Here is a 17,500-nt window from a genome sequence, read left to right as displayed (position 1 = left end):
CCCCCTCTCCCCCTCTTCCGCCCCCACCCTCCCGCAGGTTGACCAGTTGGCCGGTTTGCCCCAGCACGACCGGGGTCGACCAGTTGTCCGCATGAGGACTTGGAATTTTTTTCCATGCGGTAAGCACGGAGGTCGACCAGCTGTCCTAACATAAGCGGGATGGGGGTTGGGGTCGAAATTGGTGTTCACTCGTACACGCCTTTTCTTTCTTTCTTTCCTTCCTTCCTTCCTTCCTTCCTTCCTTCCTTTTTTTTTTTTTTTAATATTTATTGTTTAGTTTTCGGTGGACCCAACATCTTTATCTTATTATTATTATTTTTTAACTTATTTTTATTTATTTTATGTTTTATTTGGTGCGATCTAACCCAGCGCCCCATGCTACCGGTTGAGCCACACACCCAGCCCCTAAGTTTCACCCTTCTCTCTCTCTCTCTCTCTCTCTCTCTCTCTCTCTCTCTCTCTCTCTCTTTTCCTTGACCCCCTCATCCTATTACTCCTTTCCTCCTCCAAGGCAACACACACACACACACACACACACACACACACACACATATATATATATATATATCCCGGAGGTCGACCAGTACACCCCCAACGAAAGAGGTCGACCAGTTGTCCCAATGTAAATACTGCCTGGGTAAGTGAAATTATGTGTGTTTTTCTTTTGGTTGGCTTTGATGTGGGACTGGGAGTGCTACTGGAGTTTTGACGCATTGCACTCTGCCTGCCTCATCCTCCCGAGTCCCTGGGATTACAATCTTGTGCCACCAGGGGCATCTGTGTGCAAAATGGAGTTCGCAGACTTCTCTTGTCTCATTTCTTCCTCTGTTTTTCTCCTCCTCCTCCTCCTCCTCCTCCTCCTCCTCCTCCTCCTCCTCGCCCCGCCTTCCCCTCCCCTCCCCCACCCGCACCCTAACCTCCCCCTCCCCTCCCCTCCGCTCTCCCTCTCCCTCTCCCTCTCCTCCTCCTCCTCCTCCTCCTCCTCCTCCTCCTCCTCCTCTTCCTCTTCCTCCCCCCATCCCCCCCCCGCCCAAGTTAATTTGTCAATGGTTTCTTTTTAGCTATAAGTGGCGGTAGGATGACTCCACGAATATTCCTTATTTCAAGTGGGGACATTCTTTCCTAATCGGGAGTTCAGTTTTAATTGCATGCATCAAATCATTACTTGTGTGGGTCTGGGCTTTTTCTTCTCTTGGTGGTCAGTACCTGGAGAGGAATGTCACAGCCAGGGGGGGGTGCTCTTGAGTGTTTGTGCATTTCTGTCCTTCCTTGCCCACCAACTCAACTCTCGCTCGCTCCCTCTCTCCTTCCCTCCTTCCTTTCTTTCACTTTTGCTTCACTGTTTCTTTCCTGCTGGTGCTGGTGCTGGTGGTGCTTCCTTTCGTTTACTTTTCTTTATTTTTGTTCTTGATTTTTTTTTTTTAATATTTGCTCCCCCTCCCCCGGCCTTTCTCTCTCTCTCTCTCTCTCTCTCTCTCTCTCTCCTCTTCCTGTTGCTGAAAGCTTGGCCCAATCCAATAAGGATGGCAAGGTCTTGAGACACAGGAAAAAAGGCTTATGGCAGCACTGGCAAAGCAAAAACACAGGGACTCTTCTGCACGTCAGCAACAACAGGAGGTTTTGTAGAGGAGATTCAAAGGCCACCTTGCACTTCTTCCTGGCCGCAGTTGTAATTCGGCTTCTTACTTTTGATAAGAGTCATTTCTGACATCCTCTGGTCTCCAAAGTCTATGTGACTTCAAGACTACGCTGGGCGTGGACTCAAGGACAGATAAGTCTGCCTAAAACAGGGAAGAAAGGTGATATGATTTCCACTGGATTGAATCCAGAAGTACCTAACCACCACCACGGAGTTACACCTCAATTTTTTTTTTTTTTTTTTTTTTTTTTTTTGAGAGGGAGTGTCCCTTGATTGCTCATGTTGGCTAACATCAAAGGAGACAACATCCTATCTCAGTCTGTGATAAACCCTGTGGTGGTGTTATCACATGGGGTGGGGGGGGTGGTGTCCTTCCCCTTCCCCTTCCCCTTCCCTCTCTCCTTTCTCTATTTGCTGGTTAAAGCTCAAGGTCTCTGGAGGTTGCCTGAGTACTCCCAGGACCTCACCTTCTCTGGTGAGTAGCTGAGGTGGTGGTTGCTGGACACGGTCCTACCATTCTGATCTTTCACTACTCTTACTGTTCTCTTCCAGGACTTTTGGATCGACTTCCTTCTTCCAAGGATGGTGGAATGATGACAAAGATGATTTGGGACACTTTTTTTTTTTTGGTGGTTGTTTTTCCTCCCGGATGGCTGTCAAACCTGCAGCAGCACACACATCCGTCCATCTCGAAGTGAAGAATCTCTAAAGGATCTTCAAGGAAAGCATGGACAAGGAGGATTCGGTCCCGGGAGACTCTTGACACGAGATGGGAAATCCCCCCCCCCCCCATTTCTTCTGGAAAGTACCTAATACCAATAAAGACAGGACAAAATGCAGCACAGGCTGGCTGGCTGGCTGAGGTTTATGTAGCGCCGAGTAGTTCTACAGGTAAAATTGGATCCCAGAGCAACTGTGCAGCTACTCAGGGTCCTTGCCTTCCCCAACTGTCCCCTATGGGACCGAAGCTGCTCCCTCCCCTAAGGCTTTCTCAGTCAGCTAATCCTCCACACTTAGGAGTGGTGAAGGTGGGACACACGTTTTAGGCTTGCTTGGCTTCTTCAGTCGGATCTCATCTTGCCACCGGGTCAGAAACACAAGCATATACACGAGAATGTGCATAGCGACGGGTTTCCACCCTGTGGAACTTGGGAGTCCACAGTGAGTGGTCTGTGGTCTGAAAAGGGCAGCCTCGTTAGTTGCAGTCACTGAACGCTAGGTGGCGCAAAGCTACCGTCATTTTGGAAGGCCTGCCTGAGTTCCATTTCCAGTTTAGATATAATCTATCTACATGTGTAGACATAGATAGATAGATAGAGAGACAGACAGACAGACTTAGATATGTATATCTATATCCATATAGAGATCACTAAGCTGCAAGCCGCCGCGTCATATCTTCCTCTCTTCCCTCAGCCTACTGAGTCCCTGGAAAGACAGATGGGCACGGGCCTCAGTGCGGTTGTTCCCCCGCCCCCCCTCCCCCATACAGTAAAGTCCCCCGGAAGCACTGGGGGGCGGGGAGGACATATCGCTTTCACCCCTGGTATCTGATCACTTTCCTTAGCCTTTAACATGCCCCACCTAGGAGATAGCTTCTGTGCCTCTGCCCGACCCTTGGAATTTGAACTATAATCCACACTTCCCCCATCCCACTCACTCCAATTCCCCAGCAGTAGTCCCTCCCAAGGCTGTCACCACTAGAGGTCCATAGTAAACACCTTCCCCCACCCCTGAGAGTTATGAGGGAGGGCCTGGATGAGGTTAAGAGAGAAACAAACAAAAACAAAACAGTGATGTTTCCTGTGTGTGTGTGTGTGTGTGTGTGTGTGTGTGTGTGTGTCTAGTGTGTACCGGTCTGCGCACAAAACCCAAACAGGATGAATTTGGGCCTGGGAGAAGGAGAGGGAGGCCCTTCCTGGGTTTACTTTCTGGGGAAGGGAAGAGACAAAGGAAAAAAGGTGAGGGTGTTGCCCAGCAATCAAGACCGTTTGTGGACCAATGCCCAAGGCCCTGGGTCTCTTCCCCAGCCTAGCATCACAAAAGAAACAAAAGTAGTGAACAAAGAGAGACTCAAACAACCAAAACAGGCAAGGCAATCTCATCTCAAAGTGCCCACGGGAAAGGAAAAAAAAAAAAAAATGAAGACTGCCAGACTGCCGTGCTGGGCTGGGATGGGCTGGGGTCCTTTATATCTCAGCGTTGGAGTGCTCGCCTAGCATATTCGAGGCCCTGGGTTCCATCCTCGGCTCCAGATAAAAAGAAACTAATAACATAAAGGCATTGTTTCCAACTAGGCCAAATAAATAAATAAATAAAATCAAGACACTAGAAGAGACCTTGCTCACACAGAAAAAAAAAAAAAAAAAGCGGGGGGGGGGGGCAGATCAAGATGGAAATCACTCTACCCTTGGCATCCAATAGACAAATAAGGCTCCCCATACTCATGTCAGGGTTTCCTTGGTGGGGATGGAACTAAAAACCAGCCCCTCACACAGGGGCTGGTTTCTGACTGGAGCCTGGAACTGGGGACTGAACACAGACACAGTTTACCACTGAGATAAACCAACATCCCCTCCCCTTTTTATACAGATATTTTTATACATTTTTGGTAAATCCATTGATTTATGAGTTGAACCCAGAAGCGCTCACTTGACCACTGACTGAGCCACATCCCCATATTCAATTTATCTATCTATCTATTCATTTGTTTTCTGGCTTGCTTGCTTGTTCTAGTTAAAGCTTGGTCCCAGGGTTTCAAAAACTGACTTCCAGACCACTCACGTAGAAAGGAATCAAGCCTTTATTAAAGCACAAGTAGTGGCGACTGAGCAGAAGAACATAAAGCTGTTCCCCTGGCCAGCCCCAAACAATTGCAAGGGTGCCCCTTATAAGCCTGAAACCTGCAAAAGGGACGTTTTGGGGGGAGGGGGCGTCTAGCTAATGCAAGCAAGCCATAGCCATGTTACAGAAGCGGGAGAGTGAAGTCAGGCGGAGGGACGCTCAGCCAATCACAATCAGCCTAGCCACTCCAGTGACAGAAGCATAGCCGCCCCCCCCCCCCCCCCCCCCGTTATGGGCTAGTTACAGAAACAATGTCCCATTTCCGTGTTCTTAAAGGTTTCTATAGCACAAGGAAAAGAACATCTTGCCCCAGTCATCACCCTTCTACTTGGCCTGGTTGTTTTACAGAATGGAGACATAAAACAAAACGGAGTCCCATTTGCTTTTACTATCACAACTTTTCTTTTGGAGACAGGGGTCTCGCGAGGTTACTTTCTCTCGCTATGAGCTTACAATCCTTCTCTCAAGCTCCTCCTGATCCTCTGGGGGGGGGGGGGAGGACAGACATGAACCCCCAACCCATGCCTGGCTAAAACTTGCATTTTAATTTTTTTCCCCTTTAATTTCTTGAGTTGTAGATGGATGGACACACTATCTTTACCCTATTTGCTTGTGTGCCCCTTTGTTTTGGGTTCTGTGGTGCTCAGGATCGAATCCGGCGCCCCACACGTCCCAGGCAAGTGGTCTACTACCGAGCTAAAACCCTAGCCCAAGCTTTGCATTCTAGAATGAATACATTTCCTTCAATGCTGAAGGAACACAGACATATTTATTGTACAACAAGCCCAGAGATCTTCACATCACATTGCCTAGAAGTCCTACGTACATTCATTGACCTTTGACTTTGGAAGCCACGTTCAGAATCTATGACTCTGGCCAGATAACTGCCACGATGTGGTTTTTGCTCACCAACAGTTGGACCTAGGTGAACAGCTTGGACTCAAGTGGACAAATACTCTTATGCGTTCAGAAAACAGTGCCACTCGCCTGGTACAGGAGTATTCTTTCAACAAACGATCACCAAACCCTTACTTACTCAATTAAAACTAACAGATGTGAAAACTGGTCATTAATGGCACAGATCTTTTTATTTATTTATTTATTTTTAAACTTTTTTTTTAGAGAGAGTGTGAGAGCGAGAGACAGAGAGAGAGAATTTTTAAATATTTATTTATTTATTTATTTATTTATTTATTTATTTAGTTAGTTAGTTAGTTTTCGGTGGACACAACATCTTTGTTAGTATGTGGTGCTGAGGATCAAACCCGGGCCGCACGCATGCCAGGTGAGCGGGCTACCACTTGAGCCGCATCCCCAGCCCCAAGCACAGATCTTTTTTTTCTTTTTTTTAAATCTGAATGTTACACCGAATGCGAATGCATATGTTAGAACTTCCACATGTGTCACTGACTATGGGATAAGTTTAGAGCTTCGATACAATACACGTTCTAATAAAAAGGGCACTAATTGGTGACCTCTCATGTAGGAAACCTATATGTCTTTAAGTGTACCGACTTTTGAAGAATAAAATAATCTCTCACACACAGCATACTACTCTAGTCCCCAGATGTGCACACATCTCCAGTGACAGACATGTGGGGTGATTCAGGAGAATCACAAGACTAACACAGCCTCAGCAACTTATGGAGCCCTGCGGTAATGAGAGAGAGAGAGAGAGAGAGAGAGAGAGAGAGAGAGAGAGAGAGAGAGAGAGAGAGGGGGGGTAGGTGTTGGGGGGGGTGTTGCTCAGAGGCAAAGCATCTCAGAAGGAAGAGGGGGAATTTATTATAATAAGAAAACATAAGAACTGAACCTTTACAGCAACAAAACTCTGACGACTCTGCTGACACTCTGTTGTTCGAGGCCTAACAAGGTTATCAAACAGAAAAGTGATTTTCTGGATGGAAATTCTAAATATTTGTTAGCCAATGGGCAGATAACCGACCCTGAAAGTCAATATAGCCTTCACCTATGATTAGGGAGGGGGAGGGAAGGAAAAAGAGAAAGGAAAAAGGATATGGGTTTTAACATGAGCCTCAGTGGCTGAGCAGTGAGACTTATACTCAAAGCATATAAAGTGGACCCCTGTTACATTTTCTTTCTGACCCCCCCCCCACCTCCCCCCCCCCCCCAGTTCCTTGATTTGACAGTTGGGAGAAAATTTTTTTTAAAAAAGACAAAAAGGACAACAACAGCAACAGACAGAAACCACAGCCACCCTTACGAATTTCTGAATTTACATGAGTGAATTACTCTTCTTGATTCTCAGTAACATAGTTTATACTTTTCATGGTTTTTGGTTTGTTTGTTTGTATGTAGTTAAAAAAAATCAGAAGAAATTATTGTTATTCATTGCATATAGAGTGACCCATGTTAGCTCGATCTTATCTCTCAGTTGCAAAGAAGGGGGGGGGGGGCGAAAGGGGGGAGGGGTTGTTGTTGTTGTTGGTGGTGGTGGTGGTGGTGGCAAAAAGCAACCTGGAACCTGCTTTACCTAGGCTACTGGTTTGATAAAGTCTTCCTTACATGGATGTGTTGTAGGGACAAATGAGGCAAGGCACCGACCGAACAGAGCAGGAAAACGGTTTTATTTGGCTGCAGCCAAGTTCAGAGGACACGGCTGGCTTTTGCTGTAATGAATTAATCCCCTGAGTTCAGGTAGTTTCAGAGTTTTCTACCGAGCATGTAAGGGGAGGGGCTCAGAAACTCATGGTCAGCAGAAGTTCACATAAAAGCAGCTTTTTCTCTCACTGTTCTGGGCATGTTAACCCCTCGAGGACAACACCTGAGAAGGGGAGAGCTTCTTCTCCCCTGTCTAGTCTCCCCCTGCCAGCTGTTACCATGGAGTCCAGTTGGTAACTTCTTCTCGTATCTTAAACCTGTAGACATCTCTGTGAAGTCCAGCTCAAGGCCAGAGGCCTTGTTTGCACATTTCTTCAAAGTACTATTCTGGATATGTTTGTGAAAAACTAGTAAGGGGGAGTGCTGGTATCTTCTCGGCCAGTGGCCAAGTAAACAGGGCGACACGAAAATAGGAAGTTTATCCACCTTGAGTTCTTTGGCAGAGACTCTTCGGCTGCCTGACAGACCTAAAACCAGTCTGGGTGAAGATTTCTGAAGAGGCCCAGTTAAGACTTTTCAGTGGAGAAAGGGGGTGCCACTTCAGATGATGAATCATCGCAAAGACACATTGGACTGACCCAAACATATCACATATTTTAAGATTCTTCTCATTCACGGCAAAGAGTAAGCAGTTTTACCTAACAATAGTTTGGTTTCAAAAGGCTTTTTTTTTTTTTTTTTTTTTTTTTTTTTAAATCTAATCCCCCTGCTTTTCCCTTAGAGCTCTTCTCTTTTCTCTAGGAAAACTCTACTCTTAGTCAGAGGTCCAAATCTCCGTTCAAATGACACAGGAAAAAAAAAAGAAAATTCTCTCAAGCACCTGGCCCCCTCCTGCCCCAAACAAAAAAGTTCTGGGTGATCAATGAATTTAAGAGGCAGGAAGAATGGATCATTAACAGAAATGAACATAACCACAGTTACTACTTTCTAAGAATTGGAAAGAATTACCCAGGGCAGAGCTTCCAATTGAAACACTGTAATTATTAGAGAACAAACAAACAAAGAAACAAACAGACAGACAGACAAACAAAAACCCTGAAGTACAAGAGACTCTCCCCTTCTCTCTCTATAACTTACACACTCTCTCTCTCTCTCTCTCTCTCTCTCTCTCTCTCTCTCTCTCTCGCTTGATTTTCAGTTTCTCACTTAGTGGAGCACCCCTTTTCTTTAGGATCAATCTCCTCCTAGGTTTCTTTTTATACCAAAGGGGGGCAAGTTACACATGATCCAGGAGAAGGAGGCCAAAGCAATCAGATTACTAAGGAACATCAGGAGAGAGAAATTAAATGCTGGTGGACACATTGAACCAATGCTGTGAAACAAATGATATTCAAATTAACCTCTTAGTTTAGTTTTAAACCAATCGGTCAGCATAAATGCAGAGTTAGAGAGACAAACTGACCCTTAAAACAGATACGCGAAACCATACTGGAATTTGAAACAGGTTGGGAATTGTGAACAGCCTGGAGAGGCCACATTTTTCTTCCTTCAGGGGCAGTGGGAGAGACTTTGCACTGCCTTTTGTTATGTAAATTAGAACTGAGACCTGCCCCCAAGCAAGCCCGGTTTAGTGTAAGAATCTTACTTCCCCGCCCGTCCTGATAACTGGCACCCCATCCTGACAGAAAACAAATTTTCCCTTGCAGACAAAGTGGTAGGAACCCAAAGAGGCTGGAACCACCCCTCCCCCTCCCCCCCCCCCAAAGAAAAACCACAATGGCACCGAGAAGGAATAGTACAAGTACCTGCTCTCTCTAGGCTACTGATTTGATAAAGTTGACACTTTGTTGGGGGTATTTCAATCTCACCTTGACCCCTGACCTGCCCCTCTCAAGAGTTTGTGAAAGATGGATGCTGCTATTTCTCCCTGAGATTTGTGAATCTACAGGTTTATACTTTCTTTGGGTTTAATCCGGTTCTTGAAATGACTCCTGGCAGTGGCCAACATGCCCGACCTCCAGCTTACTTTTGTGTTGTTCAGAGAAGAGTTGTGGTGTGATTTCATCTTTTAGACTTTGTGGAGATTTGGTTTATGTTCCATTCTACGGTCAACTTTGGTAAACATTCCGTATTCGCTTTAAAAGAATGTCTGCTGTGTGGTGGTGGCCTTGCAGTGTTCTGAACATGCCCATTAGGTGTGGGTTGTTCGCGATGTAGTTCTGCTGTCCTTTGTTACTGATTATTTATTTATGGCCTAAGTCGTCAGCTGCTAAGGGATGAGTGTTCTCGCCTCTTTGCCATAATAGATTTATCCATCGTTTCTTTTAATTCTCTCTGGTTTTCATGTAGGTATTTATTTATTCATTCATCCATTTATTTATGTATTTATTTATTTTTCAGCTGTAGATGGACACAATATCTTTATTTTTATTTATTTATTTTTATGTGGTGCTGAGGATGGAACCCAGGGCCTCACGAATGCAAGGCAAGCACTCTACCACTGAGCTACAATCCCAACCCTCATGTAGGTATTTTGAGGTTATTGAAAGACTTGCACACTACCTTAAGATTGTTGAATGCTTCCTCAAACATCTGACTGTTTATCAATGTGCTATGTTCCTCCTACGCCTGGCAGTGATTGTCTTGTGTGTACCTTGAAGTCATACTGAAAATAAAATAAATAAGTGACTGGGTACAGTGGCCTATGCCTGTCATCCCAGACACGCTTCTCTCTCTCTCTCTCTCTCTCTCTCTCTCTCTCTCTCTCTCTCTCACACACACACACACACACACACACACACACACACACACACAGCCGAGGCAGGAGGATCGAGAGTTTAAAGCCACCCTCAGCAAAAGTGAGACACTAAGCAACTCAGTGAGACCCTGTCTCTAAGTAACATACTAGATAGGTAGGGCTAGGGGATGTGGCTCAGCAGTCAGTGAGTGCCACTGAGTTCAATCCCTGGTTACAGGCCTCCTCCAATAAATAAACAGATAAATAAATACATATGTTTATTTTGTTTATTTAGGTGATGATGATGATTTTAATGTGGTGCTGGGATTGAACCCTGTGCCTCATACGTACTTGGTAAGTGCTGTACCATTGAGCCACAACACCAGACTGACAACACCATGAAGTGCTCTTGCTCAGACTGTGGTCTCCTGTGTGGCTGGGGAGGGCAGGGGTTGGGTCCATTTAGGGCTGATAGATATTGGTTGCACTGCTACTTCTTAGATGAAACAGTGCGTAATATGTGCACACAGATAAAAATGAAGGTAGAGATGGCAAGCTTTCTCCAGCTTGATTTATCCCAGAGCATGTGGTGTTTCAGTCTAGGGCAACAGACCATGCTTTTTAGCCAAGGCAGCCTCACTTAGAGCCCTGTTACAGCTTCTTATTACCAAGTGCCTAAATGTAAAATTTGGCTCCGTGATATTGATAGATCAATAAAAATAAAAATACAACAACAACAACAACAAAAAAAAAAAAAAAAAAAAAAAAAAAAAAGAAAGAAATAAAAAGATAAAATGGCCAAACAGACAAAATAGAACTCCACAAGGAAGAATCCTTTTTCCTATTATGATTAGTATTCTTTTTTTTTTTTTTTTTTTTTTCTGTTTCGTAGTACGTTGTCGGTGGACAGCACACCTTCTTTCGATTTGTTCCTTTTTGTATGGCGTGCTAAGGCTCAAACTCTGTGCTAGGCCGGTCCTCTGCCACTGACCCAAAGACACAGACAGCCCCTAGACAAGAAAGGATTCTCAGAGGCTGGTCATCTTCCAATTTTTTTTTTTGTACTGAAAAAGCAGGAAACACAAAGCCCAAAGACAAGCAGATCAAATTCCCAAGCAACCGATTTCAAACTGATTTTTACATGTTTCCGTCAATTCCTACATAGTCTGGATGGATCCAACCGTGGCCTATCAGTCAGTCGGCCTGACTAATTGTGGCTTCACCGTGGTGGTTTCGGTTTTGAAGTCCCACACCGCCGGATTCTCTAGGGGTGCTGGGCAGACTGCCGGCGCCTCCTGCTGCTGCGGGGGACCCTGGCGCGGGGTGGGGGGGGGTGGGGGTGGGGGTGGGGTGGGCAGCTGGCGGGACGTGTCCAGGTGACTTTCTACGACCCCTGCTAAGCGGATCTCGCTGACACCGACCGAGGTTCCGCGTCCCTTCCGCCTGATTTTGTTGACGGTTTTCGAGCTCCCCCTGGTGGCCGCTTTTATAGGAGCGTCTTAATCCACTTCTGAGAAGTATCTGTTCAGGTCCTTGGCCCATGGATTGATTGGATTATTTGTTTGATTCTTTTTTTTTTTTTTTTTTTTTGGCTTTTTGTCCCCCCCCCCCCTCCCCCCGTTGTTGTTGTTGTTTCGCTCTGGGACAAGGGCCCACGCTTTTTAGCCAAGGCAACCGCTCTTAGAGCCCTGTTATAGCTTCTTATTACCAAGTGCCTAAACGTAAAATTTGGCTCTGTGACCCAATGGAAAATGACTTGCGGTTTAAGAAAATGCTCAAAAAACAACAAAAAACTCAGGTAAACAGATAGGTAAATAGACGGCCATTTGTAGCGGCGGTGGAGGCTGCGTTCCGCAGGCGCTGCGGAGAAGCTCAGAGGAGCCAGTCCCCCGGCCGCTACAGCCCCTGACCCCTGCGCTCAGTCGGCTTCTCTGCGCCTCGGGCGGCACCAAGTCAGCCCCGGGGCTTGCTGCCGCGCCCAGAGTCCTTCCTGGCAGCTCCCGGCGCTCGGGACCCCCGCCCGTCCGCACACGTCCCCGAAGCCGGGCCTAGGGCGGGCGGCGGAGGCTCGGCGCGGCTCGGCGCGGCACGGCCCGGCTGGGCTCCGCAGTTTTGAAGAAATCTATACGTTTCAAAGACAGATTCTCAGAGTAAAGGATCGTGATGAGTTTCCAATGATTTTAATTGGTAATAAAGCAGACCTGGATCATGAAAGACAGGTTACACAGGAGGAAGGACAGCAGTTAGCATGGCAACTTAAAGTAACATACATGGAGGCATCAGCAAAGATGAGGATGAATGTAGATCAAGCCTTTCATGAACTTGTCCGGGTTATAAGGAAATTTCAAGAGCAAGAATGTCCTCCTTCACCGGAACCAACTCGGAAAGAAAAAGACAAGAAAGGCTGCCATTGTGTCATTTTCTAAGAATCCCTTGAATTTTAGCTACCAACTCCCAGGAAAAGCCCTCATCTCCTCCTCCTCTCCTGATGGTTTACCTCATGTTGGTACCTTTCTAGCCTTAGACAAATGATCACCGTGTTAGCCTTAGACCAAGAAGCCGGCTAATCCTTTCCAGACCAATTTAAAGGAAACACTAAGGCTGCTTCAAAGATGATCTGATTCTTTCTAAATACATGTCTACATATACAGACATATTCTTCTTTTAAGGGCTTACATCTTAATAGGGATGAATCAGTTGTGCAACCTAAGCTGTTTGCTAAGCTGAAGTTTTAGGTTGTGAAATAATTTTTAACTTCTGGAATCATATTACCTACTGTTATTCTAACATCCACAGGAGGGTTGTTTTTTTTAATATGAATTTTTTGCCTATCTTTAAAGATTTTGATGTCAACCTTACATAACCTTAAATACACTGAACGGAGTTTACAAAATTGAGACATATCAGACCTTTCTTGATACTACAGCTTTTGTTTCCCAGTGGCCAAAATACCAAAATACCTATTGTATTTATGGATTAAAACCTGCTTCTCGGGGCTGGGGATGTGGCTCAAGTGGTAGCGCGCTCGCCTGGCATGCGTGCGGCCCGGGTTCCATCCTCAGCACCACATACAAAGATGTTGTGTCCGCCGAAAGCTAAAACATAAATATTAAAAAATTCTCTCTTTAAAAAAAAAAACAAAAAACTGCTTATCAAGCCTGTGATGACTCCTCCTCTTGAAGATGATAGTGTTCTATGTGGCCAAATATTTGGACTCATTCTGGACTTGGGCATCTCAATGTGTACTTGGTTTCTTAATTTAACTCTTTCACAGCCATGCTAAGGATAAGAATGAATGATTTCTGTCTGTCTTCCTTTTCAAGTATTTCAGGTTTAAGGCATTCCAAAAAAACTAAAGTTGTTTTTGTTTGCTGTCATATAAAACACGGAATTGAGCTTTCCAGAGTCACAGATGGTTAATGTTTTTGCTATGTACTTTTGTGCATTATTTTCTTATTGAACTATTCAACAAGTATTTTTATATGTTTGTAAGCAAATATGCTTCACAGCATACCTTGTGTATATGTAAAGATAAGTATTTAATTCTCACTGTTCACTTTTAACTGACAAAGAAAAAAAAAGTGGAAACCACAGAAACTGTGGTAGAACTTTTACTTGCTGGTCTGATCCTGGTTGTATCTATCTTTGGCCAGTTTTATCCCCATTCAAGAAACCTTCCCAATCGAATACAACTGGATGAGACTCTGAAATCATTTCAATATCCCCTGCTATATATTGACTGTTATATCAAGTATTAATTGTAAAACTTGTAATTGACAATCAGTATAACTGTGGATGGCTTCTGATTTTGTTTTAATTCTGTGGATTCTGTTTAAGCAATTCAAAAGTATGTTCCTGATTGTGAGATACTAAGTGGTATGGCAGAGTTGTCACTTTATTGAATGTGTACAACAGTCCCATGACCTTTATAGAGCATACCCTTGGATAGCTTCAGGTGCTGAAATTAAAGTTGATCTGTTTTCACAAGATGAAAAAAAAAATTGGTAAATAAAAACACAAATACAGATAAGAATTAATGGGCTGGGGATGAGGCTCAAGTGGTAACGCGCTCCCCTGGCATGCGCGGGGCGCTGGGTTCTATACTCAGCACCACATAAAATAAAATAAAGATGTTGTGCCCACTGAATACTGAAAAACAAACATTAAAAAATTCTCTCTCTCTCTCTCTCTCTCTCTCTCTCTCTCTCTCTCTCTCTCTCCCTCCCTCCCTCCCTCCCTCCCTCTCCTTCTTTTGTCTTTAAAAAAGAAAAATAAGTAAAAGTTAAAAAAGGGGCTGGGGATGTGGCTCAAGTGGCAGCGCACTCGCCTGGTTGCGTGCGGCCCGGGTTCGGTCCTCAGCGCCCCATACAAACGAAGATGTTGTGTCCACCGAAAACTAAAAAGTAAATATTAAAATTCTCTCTCACTCTCTCTTAAAAAAATAAAAAAAAATGTTTATATATGTATATAAAATGTGGCCAGACAAAATAGAACTCCACAAGGAAGAATCCTTTTTCCTATTATGGTCAGCATTCTTTTTTTTTCTTTTTTCTTTTTTAGAGTAGTTGTAGGTGGACAGCACGCCTTCTCTTGACTGTGTTCCTTTTTGTATGCCACGCTAAGGCTCAAACCCAGTGCCTCCTATGTGCTAGGCCGGCCCTCTGGCACTGAACCACAGACACAGACAGAGGAGGAAGGATTCTCAGAGGCTGTTCATCTTCCGGTTTTTTTTTTTTTGTTTTTTTTTTTGGGTACAGAAACAGGCGGAAACACCAAGCCCAAAGACCAGCAGATCAAATTCCCAAGCAACCGATTTCAACGGGTTTTTACACGTTTCTGTCAATTCCTCCATTCTGTGGATGGATCCGACCGTGGCCTAGCAATCTGCCCGTCTGATAGTGGCTTCACCGTGGTGGTTTCGGTTTTGAAGTCCCACACCGCCCGTGTCCCCGGCCGGATTCTCTAGGGGTGCTGGGCCGATCTGCCTGCGTCTCGCGCCCGCCGCTGTGGGGGGCCCTGGCGGGGCGACCCGGCTGGTGGGATGTGTCCGGGTGACTCTCTACGACCCCTGCGGAGCGGATCCCGCTGACGCCGCCCGAGGTTCCGCGTCCCTTCCGCCTGATTTGGTTGACGGTTGTCGAGCTCCACCTGGTGGCCGCTTTCATGGGAGCGTCTGATCCTCGGAAGTCGCCAAGGCGTGATATTCGGTGGCGGTGGCCGAGACAGAGATCCAGGAGTTGGGCGGCGCCAGCGGAACTGTCTCGGTCGCGCTGGGCTGGGCCGTTGTGGCCCGTTGGCGGTATACTGGACCGGCAGGCTTTGTGTGTGTGTCGGTTGTCTTCTCTCCCTGCTCGGTCCGGGCCGCGGGCGCCTCGGTGGCAGTCTGAGCGGTTCCTTCGCCGCCACGGGCTTCGCTTGGCCCCGTCTGGGTCGGTCGCCGGGACTCCTGTGTTATTTTTCTCCCGCTGCCTCTCCCTCTCCCTCTCTCTCTCACGGGTTTTGGCCGCGGGGCTGCGCCGGGCGGGCCAGAGGGGTGTGCTTGGCCGGCCTTGCCGCATTCCCTCTTTGGGGGCCCGCTGCCCGGGGCTTGTCCTGATGGCTATGCCCGGCGTCCTTCGGTGGTGGGTCGCCTTAGCGTGTTCCCCGGCCGCCCCCCGGTCCTGCTCGTTGGAGATGGTGGTCCCCGTCTCTTGTTTTCGCCTTCGTCCACGAGGGTCGACCAGTTGTCCCTAGGGGCTCTGGAGCTCGGTGATGGGCCCGATATCGCGGTGTGCTGACCGCGACTCTGTTCAGGGAAGGCGGCGGTGCTGAGTGAACTGTTCCCCGTTGCCCCGGTCGCGATTGTTTTGGCCCGAGTTGGCCGTTTTCTGCCATCGGGTAGGTGCTGACACGTTGTCCTCTGGCGCGTGCCGCCAGAGGGAGGGAGCTTGGGCCTCCGGGTGCGTGCCGGGCTCTGGGCTGATGGGGTGGCCCGGACCCGTTCCCTCTGGAGCTGCTTGCCTGGGCCTGCGTGCGACGGCTCTTTGGCGCACCTGGAGTGCCCTCGCGGTGGTGCCACCTCCGGCCGGCCGGTCTTCTGGCGCCGGGGGGCGGCGGGGGAGGTGGCGGGTGGTCCTTTACCGCCCGTGCGCTCCTCGCTGCGGGCACCGGGGGCGGTGTGACGACGCTCGTTTCCATGGCTCTGAGTCGCGCGTGTCAGGCGTTCCCCGTTCCGTGTCGTCGGCCGCTCTCCCTGGGGTGTGGGGCCGGTGAGGCCGTAGCAGGCTCCTCTTAGAAGCGGTCCTCGCCGGGTCTCCCCCTGCTCCCTGGGTCTCTCCCGCCCACCCTGCTGATCGATGTGGTGACTCTGCGCTCTCCTGGGCTGGACCAAAGCCGCGCCAGGCGAGGGACGGACATTCATGGTGAATGGGCCAGCTCTTCTCGTCCTGCCTGCGGGTCCCTCGCCTTGCCTCCCCGCCCGTTCGCGGTGCGGGGAAGGGCGGGGGTGCGGAATCCGGCCTCGACCTCGCTCCCGGGGTCCTTTGACGTAGCGGGTGCTTCTCGCTCGCCGCCCGCTCTGGGCGGCCAAGGGCCGTGTGTGGCCCTCCCCGCGCCGGGGAGGGCTGCCGCCGTGCTGCTTTGGCGCGACGGTGCGCCTCTGCTTCGGTGCTCCTGGGGCGCTCCGGGTCGTTTCCTGAGGTGCCTGAGGCTGAGCCGGTGTGTGCTGTTCCCGATCCCAGTGCCGCTGCCGCGGCCGGCCGCCGCCTCGCTGTCGGTCTCGCCCCGTCTGCGGGGGTTTCTGAGGCGAGTGCCCGAAAGGAAGAGCGTTGTTGCTTCGCTCGGGGGATCGAGGCGGTAAGCTCGGCAGCGTTGCGCGTTCCCTCTCCGGGGGGGAGCGGGTTGCGTTGTCGTCCCCAGTGCCGAGTGGCGTGGGGAGTGTCAGGCGAGCGGGCGCCCGGGCGCTCTTCCCCACCTCCGGTGGGGGAAAGGAGACGTCGCCCGGGCGTTTGAGCGATTGTGGCGGGACGCCGAGCTGGGGCCGGTCCGGTCCCCGAGGCGATGGGGCTTTGGGTGTCCCCGGCCGCGAACGCTCAAGAAGCCTTGTGCTTGCCCATACCGCAGATCCCCCTCGTTGTCTCGGTGGCCGGTTGGGAGAGGGGCTGGGTCGGGTGCCGCCCACCCTCAGTGAGGAACGTTTCTCTAGCGATCCGTGAAGGGCGTGCCTCGTGTGGGGTACCGGATTCCCCCATTGGCCGCCCCCTGCCTTGTGCGCTACGCTACCGTCGGTGGTGTGTGTAGGCGAGAGTCCCCCCCTTCCCGCCGTCTGGGAGGGCGGGGGTCCGCCGGCCCCCCGCGGGTGGGGGCCGAGCGCCTGCTCTTTGTGCCTACCGCGGCCCACGCCTCCCCCCTTCGAGTCGGGGGAGGGTTCCTGCTGGGCCTGGCCGGGCCCTCTGGCGCACGTGGGGCCACCGTGTGGGCCGCTGGTGCCTGCCGCGTGTGTGCGCGCGGTGGCGGTGGGGCTCTGTTCGCGCAGCCGGGGGTTGAGGGGCCCCGTCCCCCCTTCCCCCTCGCCCGCTGCGAGTGGCCCTCTGCCCGCTCCCGGTCCCGAGCCGGCGGGCGGCCTGCGTGCGTGTGCGCTGGCCTGGGGCGCGGCCGCCGCGGCCCCCCCTGGGAGCGTTCCGCGGGCGGCGTGGTGAGCGAGCGGACCCTGGGGGCCGTAGAGGCCCAGGTCGTGGGACTCG

Source organism: Marmota flaviventris, chromosome 4, assembly GCF_047511675.1.
Source record: "Marmota flaviventris isolate mMarFla1 chromosome 4, mMarFla1.hap1, whole genome shotgun sequence".
NCBI classification, from domain to species: Eukaryota; Metazoa; Chordata; class Mammalia; order Rodentia; family Sciuridae; genus Marmota; species Marmota flaviventris.
This window is presented reverse-complemented; position numbering follows the sequence as displayed.